This window comes from Hordeum vulgare, chromosome 2H, assembly GCF_904849725.1.
Source record: "Hordeum vulgare subsp. vulgare chromosome 2H, MorexV3_pseudomolecules_assembly, whole genome shotgun sequence".
NCBI classification, from domain to species: Eukaryota; Viridiplantae; Streptophyta; class Magnoliopsida; order Poales; family Poaceae; genus Hordeum; species Hordeum vulgare.
The window spans coordinates 223,467,206-223,485,826 of NC_058519.1; positions in this window are offsets into that span (position 1 = coordinate 223,467,206).

Consider the following 18,621-nt stretch of genomic DNA (forward strand, 5'->3'; position numbering starts at 1 on the left):
TAAACGGCAAAGGATAATGATCTTTCCTGGTTGCCTTGTTCAGTTTCCGGAAGTCTATCACCATCCTATAGCCAGTAATAATCCTTTGTGGGATTAGTTCATCCTTATCATTAGGAACGACGGTGATACCTCCCTTCTTAGGTACGCAATGTACTCGACTTACCCAATCACTATGAGCAACAGGATAAATGATTCCTTGTTCCAGAAGCTTTAATATTTCTTTTCTAATGACCTCTTTCATCTTAGGATTTAATCTCCTTTGATGATCAGCAACTGGTTTAGAAATAGGATCAGTTTTAATCTTGTGCTGACATAGAGTAGGACTAATACCCTTAAGATCATCAAGAGTATATCCAATAGCAGCACGGTGCTTCCTCAGAGTTTTTAGTAACTTCTTCTCTTCGTGCTCTGAGAGGAGAGCACTAATAATAACATGATATATCTCCTTCTCATCAAGATAGGCATACTTAAGAGTATCAGGCAACTATTTTAGCTCGAACACAGGATCACCCTTTGGTGGGGGAGGATCCCCAAGCAGTTCAACAGCGAGATTATTGTTCTAAGACAATTTTATCTATCTCATCTCTCTCCTCCATATGCATATCATTTTCATGCTCAAGCAGATATTTCTCTAAAGGATCCGTAGGAGGTATGGCAATAGAGGCAAGAGCAATAATTTCATCCCTTCCAAACGACTCTTTTTCAAGGGGTTGTCTTCCAAACTTGGGGAATTTAAATTCATGAGACACACCCTCGAAACTAACTGTGACAGTCTGCTTAATGCAATCAATGTGAGCATTGACAGTGTTGAGAAAGGGTCTACCAAATATGATGGGACAAAAGCTATCTTGTGCAGTACCAAGTGCGAGGAAATCAATAGGATACTTCGTCTTACCACACAGGACTTCTACGTCTCTCACAATTACAAGAGGGCACATAGTGTCTCTATTAGCTAGCGTAATAGTGACATCAATGGGTTCTAACTCAGCAGGTGCAATCTCGTCTTTGATTTCATCATATAGAGAACGTGGTATTGCACTAACACTAGCTCCCATATCACATAAACCATGGTAACAGTGATCTCCTATCTTGACAGAAACAACAGGCAGGCCAACTACAGGTCCGTGTTTGTCTTTCGCGTGAGGTTTAGCAATTCTAGCGGAGTCCTCACAGAACTTGATAACATGCCCATCTATGTCTTCGGCTAAGAGATCTTTGATAATAGCAACTCTAGGTTCAACTCTAATCTCCTCAGGGGGTGCAAGTGGTCTAATGTAACCCCTATGTATCATAGTTGGAGCTTTAGAATAATCCTTTATCCTAGCAGGGTATGGTGGTTTCTATCCTAGCAGGGTATGGTGGTTTCTCAGTGTAAGCACAAGGAACAACAAGATCACTAAAAGCAATGACTTTCTCCTCAACAAGATTGGTTTTGTCTATGTTGCTTTCTACAGGAGGATGATATTTAAACCACTTCTCTTTGGGAAGATCAACATGAGCAGCAAAAGATTCACATAGAGAAGCTACTATCTCAGAGTCAAGTCCATACTTAGCGCTAAAATCTTTAAAAGTGTTTGTCTCAACAAAAGATTTAACGCAACCAAACTGGAAATTCATACCTGACTCCTTACCTTCCTCCAGCTCCCAATCTTCAGAGTTGTGTTTGATTCTTTCCAATAAATCCCACTTGTGATCAATATCCTTCTTCGTAGAAGAACCGGTCCAAGAAGTGTCAAGCATGGTACGATCTTCATCAGAAAGCCGAGCATAAAAGTTTTGAGTGATGATTTCTCTCGAGAGCTCATGATTGGGGCATGAATATAGCATTTATTTAAGCCTCCCCCAAGCTTGAACTATGCTTTCCCTGTCTCGAGGCCAAAAGTTATAAATAAAGTTCCGATCACGATGTACTAAATGCATAGGATAGAACTTTTGATGAAATTCCAATTTCAACCGATTGTAGTCCCATGATCCAGTATCATCACATAGCCTATACCATGTCAACGCCTTATCCTTCAAAGATAAAGGAAAGACTTTCTTCTTTACCTCATCCTCGGGCAAACCTGCAAGCTTAAATAAACCACAAACTTCATCTACATAGATTAGATGCAAGTCTGGATGTGAAGATCCATCTCCTGTAAAAGGATTGCCCAGCAGTTTCTCAAGCATACCCAAAGGAATTTCATAAAAGATATTTTAAGTAGGTACCTCAGGTCGAGGAACAACTCCTCGTGCTTCCATTCATGGTGAAGATACCCCGAACAAACTCCTCAAAGGAACATTTTCCATAGTGACAAGTGACAATAAATTTCAGCAGAGTATAAAAAAGTTTCGTTACCAATTTCCACTTACCAAAGGCGCTTCACTCCCCGGCAACGGCGCCATAAAAGAGTCTTGATGACCCACAAGTATAGGGATCAATCGTAGTCCTTTTGATAAGTAAGAGTGTCGAACAAAACGAGGAGGAGAAGGCTCTGATAAATGGTTTTCAGCAAGGTAATAACTGCAAGCACTGAAAGTAGCGGTAACAAGTGATGGTGTAGTGAGGTGAAACGTAGCAAGCCAAAAGTAACAAGAAACAAGTAGTAGCAACGGTGCATCAATTGGACCAATCCCTTTTGCAGCAAGGGACAAGTCTGAACAAAGTCTTATAGGAGGAAAAACGCTCCCGAGGACACACGGGAATTTCTGTCATGCTAGTTTCATCATGTTCATATGATTCGCGTTCGTTACTTTGATAGTTTGATATGTGGGTGGACCAGCGCTTGGGTACTGCCCTTACTTGTACAAGAATCCCACTTATGATTAACCTCTCTCGCAAGCATCCGCAACTACAAAATAAGAATTAAGACAATGTCTAACCATAGCATTAAACTAGTGGATCCAAATCATCCCCTTACGAAGCAACGCATAGACTGGGGTTTAAGCTTCTGTCACTCCAGCAACCCATCATCTACTTACTACTCCCCAATGCCTTCCTCTAGGCCCAAATATGGTGAAGTGTTATGTAGTCGACGTTCACATAACACCACTAGAGGAAAAGACAACACACAACATATCAAAATACCGAACAAATGTCAAATTCACATGACTATTATCAGCATGACTTATCCCATGTCCTCAGGAACAAAAGTAACTACTCACAAAGCATAATCATAATCATGATCAGAGGTGTAATGAATAGCATCAAGGATCTGAACATAAACTCTTCCACCAAGTAATCCAACTAGCATCAACTACAAAGAGTAATCAACACTACTAGTAACCTTACAAGTACCAATCGGAGTCGCGAGACGAAGATTGGTTACAAGAGATGAACTAGGGATTGGAGAGGAGATGGTGCTGATGAAGATGTTGATCAAGATGCCTCCCCTCCGACGAGAGGAGTGTTGGTGATGACGATGGCGACGATTTCCCCCTCCAGGAGAGAAGTTTCCCCGGCAGGATCGTCCTGCCGGAGCTCTAGATTGGATCTGCTCAAGTTCCGCCTCGTGGCGGCGGCGAAACTACGAAAAAGCTCCCGATTGATTTTATTTTTTCTGGAACGAAACCCTTCATATAGCAAAAGAGGGGGGCTAGTGGGCCGTCAGGGAGCCCACAAGCTTGCCCTCCGCCACCAGGGGTGGCGGTGGCAGGGCTTGTGGCGCCCTGGTGGCCCCCCCTCCGATACTTCTTTCGCCCAGTATTTTTTATATAATCCCAAAAAATTCCACATAACTTTTCAGGGCATTTGGAGATGTGCAGAATAGTGGACTAAGATTTGCTCCTTTTCCAGTCCAGAATTCCAACTGCCTGAATTCTCCCTCTTCGATTAAACCTTGCAAAATAAGAGAGAAAAGGCATAAATATGGTACCACAAAGTAATATAACAGCCCATAAAGCAATAAATATCAACATGAAAGCATGATGCAAAATGGACGTATTAATAACCATCCACAAGTTTAAACCATGAGTAGGGAAATTTATAATCATCAACTTTATCCTCTCCCAAGCTTGTGCAACATGTTCATGATCATGCTGCTTAAAATCCTATATTTGATTTCTAAGGGAGATGATCTTAGCAGGAGGAAAATACTTGGCAATAAAAGCATCTTTACACTTATCCCATGTTCCAATACTATTACGTTATAAAGATGAAAACCAAGCCTTACCTCTATCTCTTAGTGAAAAAGGAAATAACTTTAATTTCACAATATCATTATCCATGTCCTTCTTATTTTGCATATCACAAAGTTCAACAAAGGTATTAATATGAGGAGAGGGATCCTCATTAGGACTTCCCAAAAATTGTTCTTTCATGACAAGATTGAGCAATGCAAAATTAATATCAAAAACCTCCACACTAGTGGCTGGGGATATAGAGTACTAATAAAATCATTGTTATTAGTATTTGAGAAGTCACACAACTTAGTAGTATCTTGAGACATGGTGACCGATCAAGCAAAGTAACAAGAACGACAAGTAAACTAGCGAGCAAAGAAGTAAACTAGTGACAAGTAAATATAATTTTTTTGTATTTTGGAATTTTATGACGCAAGCAAAATATAACAGAAAATAAAAAGAAGAAGAGGTGAATGATAATTTGTGTGAAGTTACTTGATAGTTGACGATGATATTCCATGGCAATGGCACAAGAAATCCTTCCTCATACTTGTGATCCGTGTTGGGTTTTCTATGAAGAGAAACAGGGTAATTGCAACATAATACGGGTAAGTGTTTCCCTTATTTAAGAAACCAAGGTTTATTGAACCAACAGGAATATCAATCCTCAACCGTCTTCAGCAGGTGCACACAAAAGAGAAAACAACTTGCACCCTATGTGGGCAAGAGGATTGTCAATCCCCTTGATCTCGTTATTTGCAAGCGAATGAGGTGTGTAGGTAATTGTAGAAAATTGTAGATTGCAAAATAAAATAAAATACAAATAAAGGCGGAAAGGCAAGGATAAGTTTTGTGAATAGACCCGGGGACCATAGTGTTCCCTAATTGGATCTCTCATGACAGAAACATACGATGGGTAAAAAAATTACTACTCGACAATTGACAGAAAAGCGGATAGTTATGTGATTTTCACGATAATGGTCATGTGTATATAGGCATCAAGTCCATAAGAAAATAAGCCGACTCCTGCCTGCACCTACTACTATTACTCCAATTCAAGAGCGCTTTTATGCTTCCCTCTCTACGTATTAAGTTCATGTAAAATGGACTAATACTTGGAGAATGATGACATGATGTAGACAAAGTAAACTCAATCAATATGAATAAACCCCCTCATTTTATCCTTAGTAGAAATAACACAAATATGTATCTTGTCCCCTTCTCTCACTTGGATACAGGAACCCGTTGATACGTCTCCGTCGTATCTACTTTTCTGAACTCCTTTGCCCTTGTTTTGGACTCTAATTTGCATGATTTGAATGGAACTAACCCAGACTAACGCTGTTTTCAGCAGAATTGACATGGTGTTGTTTTTGTGTAGAAATAAATGTTCTCGGAATGTCCTGAAAATTTACGGAGAATTTTTCTGGACTAAATGAAAAATACATGCACAAAGATCCACCGGAGGAGGTGTGCGAGTGGGCCACAAGCCCACAGGCCGCGGCCACCCCCCTGGTCGCGCCGTGAGGGCTTGTGGGGCCCACGTGGCACCACCGCCTCCAAACTCAGCTCTATATCTTCCGTCTCGCCCAAAAAAATTAGAGAGAAGGATTCATCACGTTTTACGATACGGAGGCACCGCCACCTTCTGTTCTTCATCTGGAGGGCAGATCTGGAGTCCGTTCTGGGCTACGGAGAGGGGAAATCATCGCCATCGTCATCATCAACCTTCCTGCATCAACAATTCCATGATGCTCTTTACCGTTCGTGAGTAATCTCATCGTAGGCTTGCTCGACGGTGATGAGTTGGATGAGATCTATCATGTAATCGAGTTAGTTTTGACGGCGATTGATCCCTAGTATCCACTATGTTCTGAGATTGATGTTGCTACTACTTTGCCATGCTTAATGCTTGTCACTAGGGCCCGAGTGCCGTGATTTCAGATCTAAACCTATTATGTTGTTGCCAATATATTTGTGTTTTAGATCCTATCTTGCAAGTTGTAGTCACCTACTATGTGTTATGACACGGCAACCCCGGAGTGACAATAGCCGGAACCACTCCCGGAGATCACCATAATATGAGGAGTTCATGTATTCACCAAGTGTTAATGCGTTATTCCGGTTCTTTATTAAAAGGAGAACCTTAATATCCAGTAGTTTCCATTAGGACCCCGCTGCCACGGGAGGGATGGACAATAGATGTCATGCAAATTCTTTTCCCTAAGCACGTATGACTACATACAGAATACATGCCTACATTAGATTGACGAACGGGAGTTAGTTACTTATCTCTCCATGTTATAGCTGTTACATGATGAATCACATCCGGGATACTCATCCATCACCGATCCAATGCCAACGAGTCTTTTACTACTGGTCCTTGCTATGTTACTCTGTCACTACTGCTGTTACTCTGCTGCTGCTGTCACTACTGTTGTTACTTGCTGCTGCTGTCACTACTGTTGTTCCTTGCTGCAACCCTTTACTGGCGCCATTGATACAACAGTTAGGAATAGTCTGCCGTCAACAAATCTATTTCTGGCACCGTTGCTATCATACTACTTTGCTACTGATACTTTGCTTGCAGACACTAATATTTCAGGTGTGGTTTAAATTGACAAACTCAGCTGCTAATACTTGAGAATATTCTTTCGCTTCTCCTTGTGTCGAATCAATAAATTTCGGTTGAATACTCTACCCTCGAAAATTGTTGCGATCCCCTACACTTGTGAGTTAGCAAGACCTTTTTCTGGCGCCGTTGTCGGGGAAGCACAGCTATATTCTCTCAGTCACTTGGGATTTTCGTCTGGTGGTCACTATGAGGAATCCGAAAGATCCAAGAACTAAAATCTTGCCTTCCACTATGCAGAGAGGTAAGGAACTGCCATCTAGCTCTGCACTTGATTCACCTTCAGTTATGAGTAAGTTTGCGACATCACCTCCTGCTAGAAATCTTGATATGTCGCCTGTGCTTGATGATGCTACTTCTGCTGCCCGTGATGCTTATGATGATACTATGCTTGATACTATGCCTAATGATGCTATGCTTGATACTATGCCTGATGATTCTATGCTTGATACTATGCATGATGATGCTATGCCTGATACTGCTTTGCCACTAGGTGCATTCCTTGATGCACAAATTGCTAGAGTTGCTGCTAGACGTGATGATACTTCTGAAACTGCTGATGCTATTGAAGTAGAACCTGCTACCATACCTGAATTGCCTGTTATGCCTGAGAGCTATGTTATGGAAGGAGATATAGCTAAGGACTTTCTTACGTGTAAGGATAGCTATGATGTTGAGAAACTACTGCGCAAGTGGAAAGAAAAATCTCTGAACACTAGGATGAAATACGACCCGAAGTTTGCTACTTCGCCTATCTTTATGACCGATAAGGATTATGAATTATCTATCGACCCTGAGTTAATCACTCTTGTCGAATCTGATCCTTTTCACGGTTATGAGTTTGAAACGGTTGTAGCCCATCTTACCAAACTGCACGATATAGCCACCCTATTCACTAGTGAGGAAAAGATCCGCCACTACTATATCCTCAAGTTGTTTCCTTTCTCGTTAAAGGATGATGCTAAGACCTGGTTCACTTCTCTTGCTCCTGGTTGTGTGCGTAGCCCCCAGGATATGGTCTACTACTTCTCTGAAAAATATTTTCCTGCCCATAAGAAGCAAGCTGCCTTGCAGGAAATATACAACTTTGCTCAAGCCGAGGAAGAGAGTCTCCCACAAGCTTGGGGGAGGCTCATCCAGCTACTGAATGCTTTGGCTGACCACCCTCTTGAGAAGAATGAAATACTTGATATCTTCTATAATGGACTTACCGATGCTTCCAAAGACCATCTAGATAGTTGTGCTGGTTGTGTTTTTAGGGAACTAACTGTAGAACAAGCTGAGATTCTACTGAATAACATCTTGTGCAATGAGAATGCTTGGACTATTCCCGAACCACCTCCTAAGACAACTCCGAAGAAAAGAGGTATTCTATTCCTCAGTCCTGAAGATATGCAAGAAGCTAAGAAATCTATGCGAGAGAAAGGCATTAAATCTGAAAATGTCAAAAATCTACCACCTATCGAAGAGATCCATGGTCTCGATAACCCGATACAGCTAGTAGAAGTAAATTCTGTGTGTAGGTTTGATGAGAGTGATATTCCTTTTGACAAACCTGCTAGCTTATGCCTGGATGAATTTGATAACTTTGTCGCCAAACAACAGAGTTTCAATGATTATGTTAGCAGACAATTGGAACAGAATGCTCGTATTCTTAGTCATTTAAGTGCTTGTGTGGACAGAAATGTTAATGATCTTAAACTTCTGAGTAAACATGCCTCTATGGTTACTACTTAGGTAGAGCAAGTACTTAAAGCTCAGAATGACTTGCTAAATGAGTTGAATGACAATTTTGTCAGAGTCGTCACTAGAGGCGGTAGAATGACCCAAGAACCTTTGTATCCTGAGGGTTATCCTAAGAGAATTGAACAAGATTCTCAAGGAGTTAGCACTGATGCACCTAGTCATCCTAGAAAGAAGAAGAAAGATGATAGGAACCTGCACGCTAGCAACCCTGTTGTTGTTACACCTGAGATTCCAAACGATGCCTCTGTCTCTGATACTGAAACACAATCTCGTGTTGAACATGAGCCTAATAATAATATCAATAGTGATGTTCATGATGATGCTCAACCTAGCAATGATAAGGATGTGGAGATTGAACCTAGTGCTGATCTTTATAACCCACAGCCTAAGAACAGAAGATACGATAAGAATGACTTCGCTGCTAGGAAGCACGGTAATGGAAGGGAACCATGGGTTCAGAAACCCATGCCCTTTCCTCCCAAACCATCCAAGAAAAAGGATGATGAGGATTTTGAGCGATTCGTTGAAATGATCTGACCTGTCTTTCCACAAATGCGTTTGACAGATATGCTCAAAATGTCTCTGTATGCTAAGTACATGAAAGATATTGTGACTAATAAGAGGAGGATACCTGAGGTTGAGATTTCCACCATGCTTTCTAATTATACCTTCAAGGCTGGAACTCCTAAGAAACTAGGTGATCCCGGTGTGCCCACTATACCTTGCTCCATTAAAGGCAACTACGTTAGAACTGCGTGATGCGACCTTGGAGCCGGTGTTAGTGTTATGCCTCTCTCTCTTTATCGTTGGCTTGAACTAGATAAGTTGACATCCACTGAAATCTCTGTGCAAATGGCCGACAAATCAACTGCTTTCCCTATCGGCATTTGCGAGCACGTGCCTGTTGTGGTTGCTAACGTCACTATCTTTACAGATTTTGTTATTCTGGATATTCCCGAGGACGATGCCATGGCGGTCATCCTCCGATGACCCTTTTTAAACACGCCAGGGGCTGTTATAGATTGCAACAAAGGAAATGTCACTTTCCATGTCCACGATAATGAGCATACGGTGCACTTTCCGAAGAAACAATATCGAGTACATTGCATCAATACTATCGAAAAAACTTCATCGATTCTTATTGGGAGCTTTGAATGCCCTATTCCTCGTGACAAGATGAAGTATGATTTGCTTGTTGGGGAGATACGCATCCCCATTGAGGTGACCTTGTGACTATTCGAAAATCCTCTGTTCTCTTTTGCGATTCGAAAAGGTTTGTCGAGGAGACTTGATCAACCCCATTGACGGACTTCTTTCGATGACCATGAGATGGATGAATCAAGGAGTCAGAAACCTCTGTTTCAAGCTTTCACTTTAGGTTGCTTAGAAGAAAAATGATAGATTTAGTTTAGTTTTTCCTGTTTTCTGTTTTCGCGTCCCATAGAAAAGTACCCCGAAAATAAAAGTTCTCCGAACGTCCTGAAAATAAAGTATGATTTTTTCTAGATTTTTTGAAAAATACTGAGACGAAGAGCTTGTCTGGGGGCGCACCAGTGGGCCACAAGCCCAGGGGGCGCGGGCACCCCCCTGGCCGCGCCACCCAGGCTTGTGGGGCCCACAGGCACCCCCTCCACTCATTATTGCTCTCATCTCGTTCTCCTACCTCCAGAAAAAATCGTTTTGCATCTCAAACCCGTGTTCTTGCTCCTCTTGCTGGGATTTTTGATCTCTTCGCTCAAATCACCATTCTCCGAACTGTTTTGGGGAAATTACTCCTTGGTAAGTGACTCCTCCATTGGTCCAATTAGTTTTTGATCTAGTGCCTTATACTCCGCGTATTTTTGTTGTCTTGGTGACCATGTTCTTGAGCTTTGCATGCTAATTCTAGCTGGTCCCAAGTAGTTTTCATGCGTAATATGGCCTCTAGGCACTTGTGGGAGTAGTTGCTACTAGTTTAGTTGAGCCTTGTTCACTTTTCCTTTGGGTCACTGAAAATTTCAGAAAAGGAAGATGTTCAGGAGAAACTATCATGGTGGTTCCTCAAGCAAGAGAGGTCCCCGTCTTGCGATTCGGGAGCCTGATCCTTACCAACCAAGGGACACGCAGGTACAACCATGTGAATGGCCTTCTGATGTATTTATGATTGAGGCAGGTTTCAAAGATGAGTTTGATGCACTTGTTCACAACGTCGGACTCGAAGAATTCATCTCCGATAAATGTGAACAGTATGTTGCTCTCACTGCCTCTTTTGTTCGTAGATTCAAGTTTTCAGCTGGCCGTGAAACATTGGTACTGTTTGATCTCTATGATAAATCGTATACCATGTATTTGGAGGATTTCGATAGAATTTGCAAAATACCTATTTGGGGTACCCTCAATGATCCTCCTAAATCTTCGGTTAGAGATTTTTGCTCTGGTATTACTGTTGGAGGAACTAGAGACATTACGCAAGCTACCATGGGGACTATTCATTTTCCTGCCTTGCATTACTTTGCCCTCTTCATAGGCAGATGTATTAATGGAAAGATTAAGCATTGTCACCTGCGCGCACCCGACCTTAGTATCCTTAAGAGCGCAGTCACGGGTGACAAAAGCTTCAACATGGGAGCTATAATAGCAAGGAGGCTGAATAAGAATGCTAATGCAGGGGATTTATTTGGTGCGATCTATGCCACTCGCATAGAAAATTTTCTTGGAGTACCCATCCGTGAAGGATATCCCCCGCTCCATACAGCTTTCCTTGACCGCGTCGCTTTGACACGCTACCAGTTCCTTGAGAGGGATGACGAATCCCTCCTATACCGTTTGATATTTAACCGGCAGCGTGTTTTCCATATTACCCTTCCTCTCCTGCCTTCTTTCACTTTCAGGTAAAACGGAGATATTACATAACCAGAGGAGAGGCAGGGGAGTATGAGAGGGAGGCAAAGGTTGCTCGTCTCCATGAGGCAGCTATTCAGGCAGTGGCTACAGCGCTCCCATATGACCCCCATTATGATTTTGGGTTTCCCCAGGACCATCCTTGGGAGTAGACTAACTTAGGCCAAAAGCCTAAGCTTGGGAAAGTACGTGTTCTCACCGACTTTACATTCTTGCTTATGCTTTCACTTTGTTGGCCGGTGTTCACACTTTGCCACTGTATCATCCATGCTAGTTTATTTTCTTTTTCTCATTTTATTTTCGTGTGTCTGTCTAGTTTGAAAAAACAAAAAAGATTTTATTTTTCTTCTTTTGCTTGTTGGGAGCTTTCCCGTGTAGATAGTTTTCTTTTTCTTTGGGTCAAGGTAGAAGATGTTGGTTACAATGTTTAGTGGCTCTTGTATGCATAACTGTTTAGCTTTCAAAGAGCCATATTACTTTGTCTTCTCCTTTGTGTTTGCGTGCAGATTCCAGCGTAGTCCAATGCACGAGCACTCTTATTATTGTTCACATCGTTCGGTCGTGCAAGTGAAAGGCAATAATGACGATATATGATGAAGTGACTGAGCCTGGAAAAGCTGGTATGAACTCGATCTATTTTGTTTTTGTAAATATGACTAGCTCATCATGCCTGATTCAGCTTTGTTGTGAGAGAAACATGTTTGCAATGACAACTTAGAGATCATAGTTGCTTATGCCATGCTTACTTAGCTAGGAGCTTATAATGGTTTGTCTTGGATGACCAAATGAATGTTGAGATGACTATGATGTAGTATGATAGGATGGTATCCTCCTTTGAATGATTCAAGTGGCTTGACTTGGCGCATGTTCACGCATGTAGTTGAAACAAAATCAACATAGCCTCTATGATGTTCATGTTCATCGTGATTTATGTCCTACTCATGCTTGCACTCAATGCTAGTTAATCTCAATGCATTTTGATGACTCTTGTCGCTCTCTAGTTGGTCGCTTCCCAGTCTTTTGCTAGCCTTCACTTGTACTAAGCGGGAATACTGCTTGTGCTTCCACTCCCATAAACCCAAAGTTGTTCCATATGAGTCCACCATACCTACCTATGTGCGGTATCTACCTGTCGTTCCAAGTAAATTTGCATGTGCCGTTCTCTAAATCTTCAAGAAATAATCTGTTTTGCGTGCCGAACCGCTCATGTAGTGACAGCGGGCTATTAGTTTCTTCCATGCTAGGCGTGTTATCCTCGATATGTGTTTATTCACTATCATTCACGAGAAAGGGGCCGTTATTGGAATTCCCAGTTCCATGCTCAAATCGAAAAGATAATTGCAAACAAAACTCCCCCAGGATTGATGTTGGTATGGACGGTACCCGAGGATTCGACTAGCCATGGAGTGTGATTGATTGGTGGTGGGGGAGTCAAAACTTTACTTTTCTATTTCGGAACCGCCTATAGCATGTGTAGCGTGGAAGATGTTGAGAACTCTTAGTCATTGCGTTGACAATGAAAGCATGCCACCCAAATTATTATCTCTGTTTTAATAGCTTGAGCTCTGGCACCTGTGCAAATCAATGCTTCCCTCTGCGAAGGATCTGTCTATTTATGTTCCTGTTAAGTCATCCTCCTCTTACAAAAGCACCAATTAGAGAGCACCTCTGTCATTTTTATGCTTTGCTTTTAACTGTATTGAGTATGACTGTGACTGGATCTTCTTTGCCATGAATTACAATGTTTTGTTAGCCCTTGGTATTTGAAGGTGCTTTGCATTTATGTTTTGCGGTCTCAGAAAGAGCTAGCGAGATACCATCTATTCGTACTGCTTCATGATTGTTTTGATTGAAGTGTTGACATTTGAGGCTTATTATTATTTGCTCGCTAGTTGACTATGCCATTGATATGAGTTTACCGTGAGACCTAGATGTCATTTGCTTATGTGGTTTGCTTGTGATCTTGCTGAAATACTGGTTGTGAGTTAGACATAGTTGCAACAACAAGATCAAACAGAGTTCGTCAAAGTTTTTCTTTTGTCTCTTTCAGTTTGTCAACTGAATTGCTTGAGGACAAGCAAGGCTTTAAGCTTGGGGGAGTTGATACGTCTCCATCGTATCTACTTTTCCGAACTCTTTTGCCCTTGTTTTGGACTCTAATTTGCATGATTTGAATGGAACTAACCCGGACTAACGTTGTTTTCAGCAGAATTGCCATGGTGTTGTTTTTGTGTAGAAATAAAAGTTCTCGGAATGTCCTGAAAATTTACGGAGAATTTTTCTGGAATAAATGAAAAATACCTGCGCAAAGATCAACCGGAGGAGGTGTGCCAGTGGGCCACAAGCCCACAGGCCGCGGCCACCCACCCCCCCCCCCTGGCCGCGCCGTGAGGGCTTGTGGGGCCCATGTGGCACCACCGCCTCCAAACTCAGCTCTATATCTTCCGTCTCGCCCGGAGAAAATCAGAGAGGAGTCATCGTGTTTTACGATACGGAGGCGCCACCACCTCCTGTTCTTCATCTGGAGGGCAGATCTGGAGTCCGTTCTGGGCTCCGGAGAGGGGAAATCGTTGCCATCGTCATCATCAACCTTCCTCCATCGACAATTCCATGATGCTCTTCGCCATCCGTGAGTAATCTCATCGTAGGCTTGCTGGACGGTGATGAGTTGGATGAGATCTATCATGTAATCGAGTTAGTTTTGACGGGGATTGATCCCTAGTATCCACTATGTTCTGAGATTGATGTTGCTACTACTTTGCCATGCTTAATGCTTGTCACTAGGGCCCGAGTGCCATGATTTCAGATCTGAACCTATTATGTCGTCGCCAATATATGTGTGTTTTAGATCCTATCTTGCAAGTTGTAGTCACCTACTATGTGTTATGACCCAGCAACCCCGGAGTGACAATATCCACAACCACTCCCGGAGATGACCATAGTATGAGGAGTTCATGTATTCACCAAGTGTTAATGCGTTGGTCTGGTTCTTTATTAAAAGGAGAACCTTAATATCCCGTAGTTTCCATTAGGACCCCGCTGCCACGGGAGGGATGGACAATAGATGTCATGCAAGTTCTTTTCCCTAAGCACGTATGACTACATACGGAATACATGCCTACATTAGATTGACGAACGGAAGCTAGTTACTTATCTCTCCGTGTTATAGCTGTTACATGATGAATCACATACGGCATACTCATCCATCACCGATCCAATGCCTACGAGTCTTTTACTACTGGTCCTTGCTACGTTACTCTGTCACTACTCCTGTTACTCTATTGTTGTTGTCACTACTGTTGTTACTTGCTGCTGTTGTCACTACTGCTGTTACTTGCTACTTTGTTGTTCCTTGCTGCAACACTTTACTGGCGCCATTGATACAACAGTTAGGAATAGTCTGCCGTCAACAGATTTGTTCCTGGCACCATTGCTATCATACTACTTTTCTACTGATACTTTGCATGCAGACACTAATCTTTCAGGTGTGGTTGAAATTGACAAACTCAGCTGCTAATACTTGAGAATATTCTTTCGCTTCCCCTTGTGTCGAATCAATAAATTTGGGTTGAATACTCTACCCTCGAAAACAGTTGCGATCCCCTACACTTGTGGGTTATCACCCGTCAGGTTGAACCCACTACAACACATCCCACTCATTGAAGAACTATCAATCTACATGGGCAAAGCAATTCAATAGACCAGAGTGATTTACAAAGCTACGATGATCATGCAATTAATAATCATAATAATTTCAGGGAAAACCCAAATAGTTTTCATGAATAATCTGAACACAAACCCACAATTCAGTGAATCCCTACAAACACACAATACAAAAGTATTACATCGGATGGATCAGAGCGAAGATGTGATGACGATTTTATTGAACATCAAGAGATTGATAGAGATAGCCATCTAGGTACTAACTACGAACTCGTAGGTTTGTGGTGAACTAATCACACATCATCATGAGGGCAGCAAGGTTGATGAAGAGGACCTCTGTGATCGATCTCCCCTTCGACAGGTTGCCAGAATGGACCTCCAGATGGGATTGTCGTGGAACTGAGACTTGCGATGGCATAAAAAGTGTTTCATGATGTTCCTTAGGGTTTTTGGAATGTATGTGAATATATAGGCCACAAAAGAGACGTAGGAGGTCCACCAGGGAGGGACAATCCATCAGGGCGCGCAGACCCCCTAGCCGCGCCCTCTTGGCTTACGCCTCCCTTGTGTGGCCTCTCGTCTTGTCCCGAGGCTTCCAGGTTTTCTTATGGTCCAGAAAAATCATAAAAAGGTTTCGGAGCAATTGAACTTCCTTTGGTACTGTAAGCCTAAAACGTAAAAAAACACGCAGAAAACAGCTACTCGCACTAGGCACTGGATCAATAAGTTAGTGCTCAAAAACAATATAAATTCATAAATTATTACTCAAAGAGTATCCTAGAATGATAATATAATAGCATGGAATAATAAAAAAATTATAGATACATTGGAGAAGTATCACGTTGATATGCCTGCAACATATTGATAATTTATGAAGTATTCATGCCATATTCACTTATGTTTACAATATTTTTATATGGATTTGATGCACTTTTTGTTATTTATTTAGAACTAACCCAGACTGACGTTGTTTTCAGCAGAATTACCGTGGTGTTGTTTTTTGGGCAAAGAATGAAAGTACTCGAAATCGCCCCAAACTTTTTGACATTTTTTCTGGAACATATGAGCAATATTGGAGCACAGAACAATGAGAGGGGAGCCACCTGTGGGCCACAATACAACAGGGCGCAGCCACCCCCCCCCCCCCCCCCTCGCCGCACCCTCATGGCTTATGGGGCCCATGTGGCTCCATTTAGCATAATTACAACACCAAAAAATACTATATATATATATATATTGAAACCCTTAGAAATAAACAGAGAACTTTCTCTCTGCTGTTGCAACTCTTTGAATCAATGAAAACCCCATATAGAGCCTTGCCAGTACCCTGCCAGAGGGGGTAAATCATCTCCGCTGGCTATCTTCATCATTCTCGCGGAGGCCATGATGAGGAGGGGGTAGTTCACCCACGGGGCAAAGGGTATGTACCAATAGCTATGTGTTTGATGTGTCTCTCTCTTGTGTTCTTGAGATGTTCCAATTTTGATGTACCACGGGCTTTGTTAATATAGTCGGATCCTATGGTGTTCTTCCCTTGTTATCTTGTTATGATGAATTGCATCTTTCCCTTTGAGATCTCGTTATGTTGGATTGAATATTGGGTTTGAGAACACTTGATGTATGTCTTGCATGTGGATACCCTTGGTGACAATGGGATATTCTATTGATTCACTTGATATATGTTATGGCATCAACTTGCGGATTCCAGTGACCCTGAGGATCTTTGCATAGGGGTTTATTGCACGCTTTCATACTACGTTCTCCGATAGAAATCTTGGGCTACTCTTTGAAGTTCTTTGTGTTGGATTGAATATGATGAATCTGAAATTGTTTCATGCTTGTCTTAAAATTAACCCCTGGATACTTGAGGTGACATTGGAGTATCTAGGTGACATTAGGGTTGATTCATTGTATCATGGGTGTTATTCTAGTATGAACTCTAGGGTTGTTTGTGACACTTATAGGAATAGCTCGAAAGATTGATCAGAAAGAATAACTTTGAGGTGGTTCTACTACCTACACCAATTTCATCTTATGTTCTACACAACTTATGAACTTTGGAGTGATTCTTTGTTGCACGTTGAGGGATGATCATATGATTCTACTATGTTAGCATTGTTGAGAGATTGCACTACTGAAAGTATGAACCCTAGGCCTTACTACCAAACATTTAAACAATGTTTTGCTCACTGTTTACTACTATTTGCCTTGCTATTTTTATTTTTCAGAATATAAAAACCTATATGTACTATCCATACTACACTTGTGTCACCATCTCTTCGACGAACTAGTGCAGCTATACAATTTTCCATTGTATTGGGTGTGCTGGGGACACCAGAGATTTCTTATATTTGATTGCAGGGTTTTTCAAGAGAGACCATCTTCATCCTACCCCTCCCATGAACTGATAAATCTGATGTCATCCACTTGAGGGAAATTTGTTGATGTCCTACAAACTCTGGAGTTGGAGGCCCAACAACGCCTACATGAATAAAGTTGTGTAGTAGACATCAAGCTCTTTTCTGGTGATGTTGCCAGGGAGGTGAGTGCTTGAAGGTATATATTTAGATCTTGCAACTAAATATTTTAGTTTCTTATTTTTCGCTAGTTTTTTTATAAAATAAAACTACAAAAAATGGAATTTATTTTACCTCAATTGCTTTGCCTTTTCAATGTCTTCCGTGAAAATTGTGCTCAATTGTTAGAGGAAGGATTTTTAAAAACGCTTAATGTGAATTCATTGAATGATGAGCATGATAACAATTTTGTTAGTTTGATTTCTATGAATATGCATGATGCTAATGATATGTAAAGCCACAAGCTTGGGGGTGTTATGTTTGATGAAGATGATATTTTTAGTCCCCCAAGTTTTGACGAGCAAATTTATTGTGATGATAGCCTGCCTCCTATTTATGATGATTATATTGATGAAAGTGGGTTCAGAAGATTGTAAATTCTAGTTAGTAATTATCCCAGTATTTTGGAGGGTGTTTAACCTTTTCATAATGATAAAAGTGGATTTTACAGGTCATGACTTTATTTAGTGATGAGTCCACCATATTGGAAGAGGTTTTAATTGACTATGACAACCAAGTTGCCATCTATGATGATTATTGTGATGACATGTATGCTATAAATAATGATTAAAACCATGAAACTTGTCAGCATGATTTTAATTTTGATTTGGATTATATCAACCAAGTATCACATGATAGTTATTTTGTTGAGTTTGCTCCCACTACTATGTATGAGAAGTTTGCTTGTGGGGAGAGTAATAAATTTTCTATGCTTGTTAATCATGAAAAGAATGCTTTATGTGATAGTTATATTGTGGAATTACTTTATGATGCTACTGAAAATTATTATGAGTGAGGAACATATGCTTGTAGGTGTTGCAATAATAACAAGTTTCCTCCCTATGTGTTCAAAGTTTTGAAGTCATGTTTATTTTGCTTTCATCTGCAAGTTGATTCTTGCTAAAATAAATTGTTTTCTTGCAAAATCCCCATGCATAGGAATTGGGTTAGACTTAAATGTGCTTGCCATGAGATTCATGATGCTCTCTTGCATGTTTGAACCCTTCCTTATATACAATCATC